This window comes from Schistocerca americana, chromosome 6 (genome assembly GCF_021461395.2).
Source record: "Schistocerca americana isolate TAMUIC-IGC-003095 chromosome 6, iqSchAmer2.1, whole genome shotgun sequence".
Classification (NCBI taxonomy): domain Eukaryota; kingdom Metazoa; phylum Arthropoda; class Insecta; order Orthoptera; family Acrididae; genus Schistocerca; species Schistocerca americana.
Window position 1 is genome coordinate 457,567,215 of NC_060124.1, and position 6,137 is coordinate 457,573,351.

The window sequence follows — 6,137 nt, forward strand, 5'->3', positions numbered from 1 at the left end:
TCGGCAGTCTCCTGCCAGGAATCCGTCGTTCTATCCCCATGCCTGATCGTTGATAGCATCATTGGGGAACGGATCTTTCCCCTAACTCGTTTATAGGGTACACCCCATGGGTCCAAGGCCAATTGGTCCAATACAAATCTGTCCCAGTTCTGACTTCTTTAAGTTCTTTTTGAAATTTCTCTTTCGCCTCCCGATATTGCAGTAACCATCTTTGCTTTTCCCACCAGACGACACTGCGCTGGTAGTGCCTCCTCAGCCTTCTGACAGACTGACACAACTCCTCTAGTTCCGCTGACCATGGTGACGGGGAGGCCGCCATGGCCCTCCTCCCGGTTGGAACAGCTGCCTTCACCGCTTTGTTAACTGCACTCACCAGTTCTTCAGTTCTCTTGCCTATGTCCAGGTCCTGTTGCACATCACCTTCTTGCAATGGAGGAATGTCGCACTCTCTCGCTAGTCTCTCCCAATCTGCTCTTCTATAATTCAGTTGCAGCTCCCACCCCATGGCCCAGTGGCACTCTGTCTCCTAGGCTAAAAGTAATGAGATTGTGATCACTTGTTGTAGCATTTTCTTTGACTTCCCAGTTTTGGATCATGTTGACTTTGTTTTGTGTGACTAGTGTCATATCGATGTTGGTGCCATGGCCCCCTCCCGCCGCATAGGTGGGAGGGTTGCCAGGTTTGTTTGCCACTACAAGTTAGAAGGCCATAATAATTTCCTCCACTTTTCCGCCATTTTCATATCTTGTGCCACTGTACCAGAGGGGGCATTTTGCATTTATGTCAGCTGTTATGACCAGTTTTCGTCCCCGCAACGCCGTGGCTACTCTTGTCAAATGATCTAGGTGTTGTTCGATGTTGTCTCCGTATTGAAAGTACATATCTATGAAAGTTATAATTCCCACAGGAGACTACTCCACGACGTTGCAGTGACTGGTGGAATATTGTGAAAGTGTTTTGACTCGTAGAGATTGGTTTGTGATAACTATTTCCGCTTTGGGGGCATCCCCACTACTAGCTATCTGCCGTGTAGCGGCTGCAAATGATAGTTTCCCAGCTTGAAGTACGGCTCCTGTAGGCAATAAAGCCTCCTCTCCTCCCACCTCCCTTCGAAACTCCTGCATCACAAGTCTGCTGTTGTGTGTATTTAGTTGTCCGACAGTTAGTTTGGTCACTATGGGAAATAGATATGCATTCTGTCGTCAGGCCAAGTCTTGCTCCAACCAAAGGCGATACGACCATGAGCTAGGACTGAGTGTAGAAGTCGTCTAGGTCAAATTTTTCCCCACGTCTTTCAAATACTTTCTTGAGTAAGTCTCGCAGGCCTCCGAAGTCAGTGGGAAGGTTCACTGACTTTAGTTGTATCGTATCTACAGCCTCCATTACCGAGAAGGTGACCTTTCTGCTGTTGTCATGTCCACCCGGACCACATGTCGTAAGGCAGTGGTCAGGATAGTCGGCTGCTCCAATCTTGCCAGTTGCATAGTATATTCAATATTAGGATACACCTTAACCGGGTCTACAGGCGGTAGCCTAACTAAGGGGGTGTCTGCTGCGGTTGCATGTGCAGTGGTGCTACTGACTGGACTTTCTTGGAGTGTCTGACGTTCAGCTTGTTTGGGTTCTTCTTTGGTAAGGGCCAGGGGGACTGCCGCCACCACAGGATGCTTTTGCCGTGGCTGATCTTTAATCGGACTCGTTCCCCGGTTTTTGGAGGGGGGAGCTGTGATCTTATCCGGGAAATCAGTTTGTATATCTCTGTCCACCATTTATCTACTGTTGTAACTTTTCCGGTGCCCGAAAGCGACCTTAAAAATTCTTGGAATCTGTTGGCCCTCACAGCATCCCTCCTCCTTTTACTCGGGGATTTGCTCTTAAGCATCCTGTTAACTGAGCCCTGCTCAGCCATAGTCAGTTCTGGAAATAAGGCGTTGTTCTAGCATCCGGTAAGTGGGGCAGTTCCGTCCCGTGGCACCACAGGATTTCTTCCCGTGACTTTTGCACGGAATGCAGACTCCCGCTGCTTCACATTCTTTGTGAGTGTGTCCACTCTCACCGCACTTGGAGCATGCCGACACCCTGGTGCAGTGCCTCAGAATGTAGTCCAGGTCACCACAGGTGTGGCAACTAGATACCACGATGTAATCTCTTGTGTTTATGGCGTGAAAGCCTACATATAGTCTGTCCATTCATGTAATTTTCTTCCACATTTGCGCAGAGACCTCGGCGACGTGGTGTACAACATCGCGATCTCGAGGCCCTGTTTTGAATTTTAGCTTAAATGAGTTTTTAAACTCCTGTTCGTCCATTTCATCAAAGTTCTGTGTCCTGATCGTCTCATGTAGCTCTTCATTTGTCATTATTGTCGGTACGTTTTCTGGGTGTTTCGCATTTAACTACTGAATTCAATGTTTGGTTATTTAATAGCTTCTCTTTATACTCTTCATTAGCAACTTCCACAATTACAGAATTCCTACTTGGTTTTACTCTCTTAATTGTAATCTTGTTTTCGACTCGATCGATTGTTGTTGTGAGTAGCTCCTGAATTCTCTTAACACTTGTATCTTGGCCAGGCAGGGTCCTCAGAGAGACTGCCATGTCTGACCGTTTCGCAACTCTTTCAATTGTGTCTTTTGTTGTGCTCTGTTTTGTTGGTGCTTGTGCAGCCACAGCCGCCCAGATCTTAGTAGGTTGCTTTCTCAGCCTGTCATTCTCTTTTCAAGTTCCATGACGCGGCCTTCAAGTCTTGCTTTGGCTATAGCCCAAGCTAATAGCTCGTTTTTGATTGCATTCGGAGCCGCTTGACTAATCTTTCCATTTTTTACGTTCTACTCTAAGAGCATGGTAATTCTAGCGTGTCTCTGTACGACACTTTCATCCTCTGCCTGTCCCGTCCCGTCCTGTAGAGAGGGAGGAGACATCGTAGATGCCCGTAAAAGCGCACTTGAATCACTTGTTTCGTTCTCAGCCATCATAGGTAACGAGTGATAAAAGGTGTGGGAGCCCGTCTCTTGCCCCGGACCGGGGCTCCTATGGGGGGGGGGGGGGGGGGAGACTGCTGCAGTTCGCCCACCGACATCGCCTCTAGTTCAAGGGCATTCCCGAGCTGCCGGGTTCAACGCGCCGTTGCCAGCACTCTGGTCCCCCTCAATGGCCCCGTCATCGACGATTTCACGCGACGCTCCTCGGCAACTGCACCCCGCACTCCGGAGAGGCGGATGCTCCTCTCGTCCTTCCCCGCCTGCTTGCCCGAGTTTCCACCTCTCGGCCAAGGATCCACTCCAACTCAGGTGGCGGGTCGGTCCCCCAGTCGTTCAGCCGTCTGGACCGATCTAACCTGGCCCAGGCGATGTCACCACCTCCTGGATTTGGCAGAACACGCCCCGGCTACCCAGGGGCGCGGCGAAGCACCCTTGCCGACTCGCGCCGCAATCCAACGCCGACAAACGAAGTAGCCGGCATGCAGAGCACCTGCTGGTCTGTGCCCTGCGAACAGAAAGGGACTGGTGTTCGGTCCCTCGAGCTTAACGTCTGGCACCACGGGAAGGCGGAAAGAGGCACTTGGGAAGGAGAGGCTATGAGAGACGCGTCACTTCCCCTGTGAGGACAGCCGCGGCACTAGAAGCGATACGCGCTAGTGCGAGACTCCGTGCCTTACGGCGCGACGGCAACGGGCTAGGCCGCGCCGAAAGCGCCGTTAACCGACCGACCTCATGCCGTCATGTCAGGTTTCCATATTTATCAAAATGTTTGTCGTGCCTCTCTGCTGTGGATTGGCACAGCTCTAAGGTAGAGCACGATGGTGGCGTAACGGAATGCGAAGTGAACGCTGACAGTTTTGCGTCTGTTCTGTGCGCAGCCGGGCGGTGCTGTCGAACCCGGACGTGGCGGGCGCGACGCCGGCGTGGCGGCTGCTGGTGCACGACTACTGGGGCACGCCGCTGCGCCACGGCGGCTCGCACGGCTCCTACCGGCCGCTCACGGTGCTCTCGTTCCGGCTGTCGCACGCGCTGGCGGGCGGCGCGCGGCCCTTCCACTTCCACCTGGCCAACGTGCTGCTGCACGCCGCCAACACGGCGCTGGTGGCCCGCCTCGCGCGCCGCCTCTTCGCCGGCGTCGCCGCCGGGTCGCGCCTGCCGGCCGCCGTCGCCGCCGCGCTCTTCGCCGCGCACCCCGTGCACTCGGAGGCGGTGGCGGGCGTCGTGGGCCGCGCCGACCTGGCCGCCTGCCTGCTGCTGCTGCTGGCCGTGCTCTGCTACGCCGAGCACGTGCGCCTGCGCGACGCCGCCGCGCTCCAGGCGTCGCCGCCGCCCTCGCCGGCGCCGTGCAAGTGCCTCGCCCCCCGTCACCGCGACGCGCGGAACCCCGCCGCTCCGCCGGCGTCGGCGGCCAACGCGCCCGGGCAGCCGCAGCGCCGCCGCCGCCACCTGCCGCAGGCGGAAGAGGCGCCGCCGCCCGCGACGCCCGCCCAGAACGGCCCCGCGCTCCAGCGGCCCGCAGCGGCCGACAAGCCGCGGCCCCCCGCCGAGTGCCCCCGGGCGCCGGCGCCGCCGCCGGCCGCCAAGCGGCGCGCCAGGTGCCGGCCTTCGGTGTGGCGCGCCGTGGCGTCGTTCGTGCGCCGGCTGGACGCGCTGGTGCGGTCGTCGCTGGTGCTGGTGCTGTCGCGGCCGCAGCGCTGTCCCGGCTGCCGGCAGCCGCACCGCCCCCACGACGCGCCCGTCTCCTTCGCGCCCTGCACCGGCAAGCGCATCAAGTTCCGCGACAAGTGCCACCACCACGGCCGCGCCTCGCAGGAATCTCAGTGCGCCGCGGAGAATCCTGCCCGCCGTTCCCCACTTTACACTCACTCTCGCGACGACAATATGAACGTGACGTACAGTGCGCCAGTGTCGGGCTTCGCGGACGGTAAGCGTAAACAAGTGTTAGTGTCGCCCCTGCCCGACCCCGGGAAGGGGAGACTCTTCGAGAAGCTGTGCCGCACAGTGGCATCTTTCGTGCGGCACGGCCGGGCTGCGGCTCCGGGTAGTGGGGGCCCGGAGCCCTGCCACGGGCACGCCCCGTCTGCGTGGCCCTGGCTGGCCGGAAGCCTGCTGCTGTCCGCCGCGGCAGGTCTCTGCAAGGAGCCCGGCTTCACCGCGCCGCTCGTCTGCGCAGCCTACGACGTGGCGCTGCACCGCAGGCACTGGCGCACCGGGCGCGGCCTGCGCCAGCTCCTGACCAAGGTCAGTACACTCGAAATCTTAATTACGAAAACTACTCCACATAAACTTAATCCATTAAATTTCGAGCATGCCGCTGCATTCTCGAAATTTAATAGATTACTCATTACGCCACGAGAAGTTCAAAATGCACTCCACATAAACTTATTGATTAATATATATTTCTGTTATGCGCCATAAATCATAAGAAACACAACATATCTGTCATATTTATCACGAAAGAATTCAGCGACTGTAATGTTATTTAATGATTTTTCATTGCACTTTATTTACACTTGAGTAGTATCGATTACACTCACCCATCTTCAGATCTATGTTGTCATATAAGCAACTTATCACGTCTATACAAGATGTATACAGAAGGGCACTCCATCTTCAGGCCACAAGTGGCCCATCGGGACCATCCGACCGCCGTGTCATCCTCAGCTGAGGATGCGCATAGGAGGGGGTGTGGTCAGCACACCGCTCTCCCGGTCGTTATGATGGCTTTCTTTGACCGGAGCCGCTACTATTCGTTCGAGTTGGCATCACGAGGCTGAGTGCACCCCGAAAAATGGCAACAGCACATGGCGGCCCGGATGGTCACCCATTCAAGTGCCGGCCGCGCCCGACAGCGCTTAACTTCGGTGATCTGACGGGAACCGGTGTAGCCACCCCGGCAAGACCGTTGCCATGTATGCAGAGGGGTCCAAAAAATGTATCCACTGTTTGAAAGTCCATAAGTGGCAAACTAATTGACGGAGTTATCTCATCTTTGGTACTGTAATAGTTTGTAGTCGCGCCAATCGCCACACAAGCGTTGTACTGCGTTGTTTTATTTTGTCAGATGGCAGTCGCCAGATAGTCAGTGTTTTGTTCTTAGTTGCACCTTAGTTACTCGAGTAAACATGGCTGGCGCAAGGCTTACATTCGATGAAA

At 55.7% G+C, this 6,137-nt stretch overlaps 1 pseudogene; it reads right to left on the minus strand.

The window, feature by feature from the left end:
• Positions 1-5,773: 5,773 nt before the first annotated feature.
• On the minus strand, positions 5,774-5,891 carry LOC124620642 (annotated as a pseudogene).
• Between the last annotated feature and the right edge of the window lie 246 nt (positions 5,892-6,137).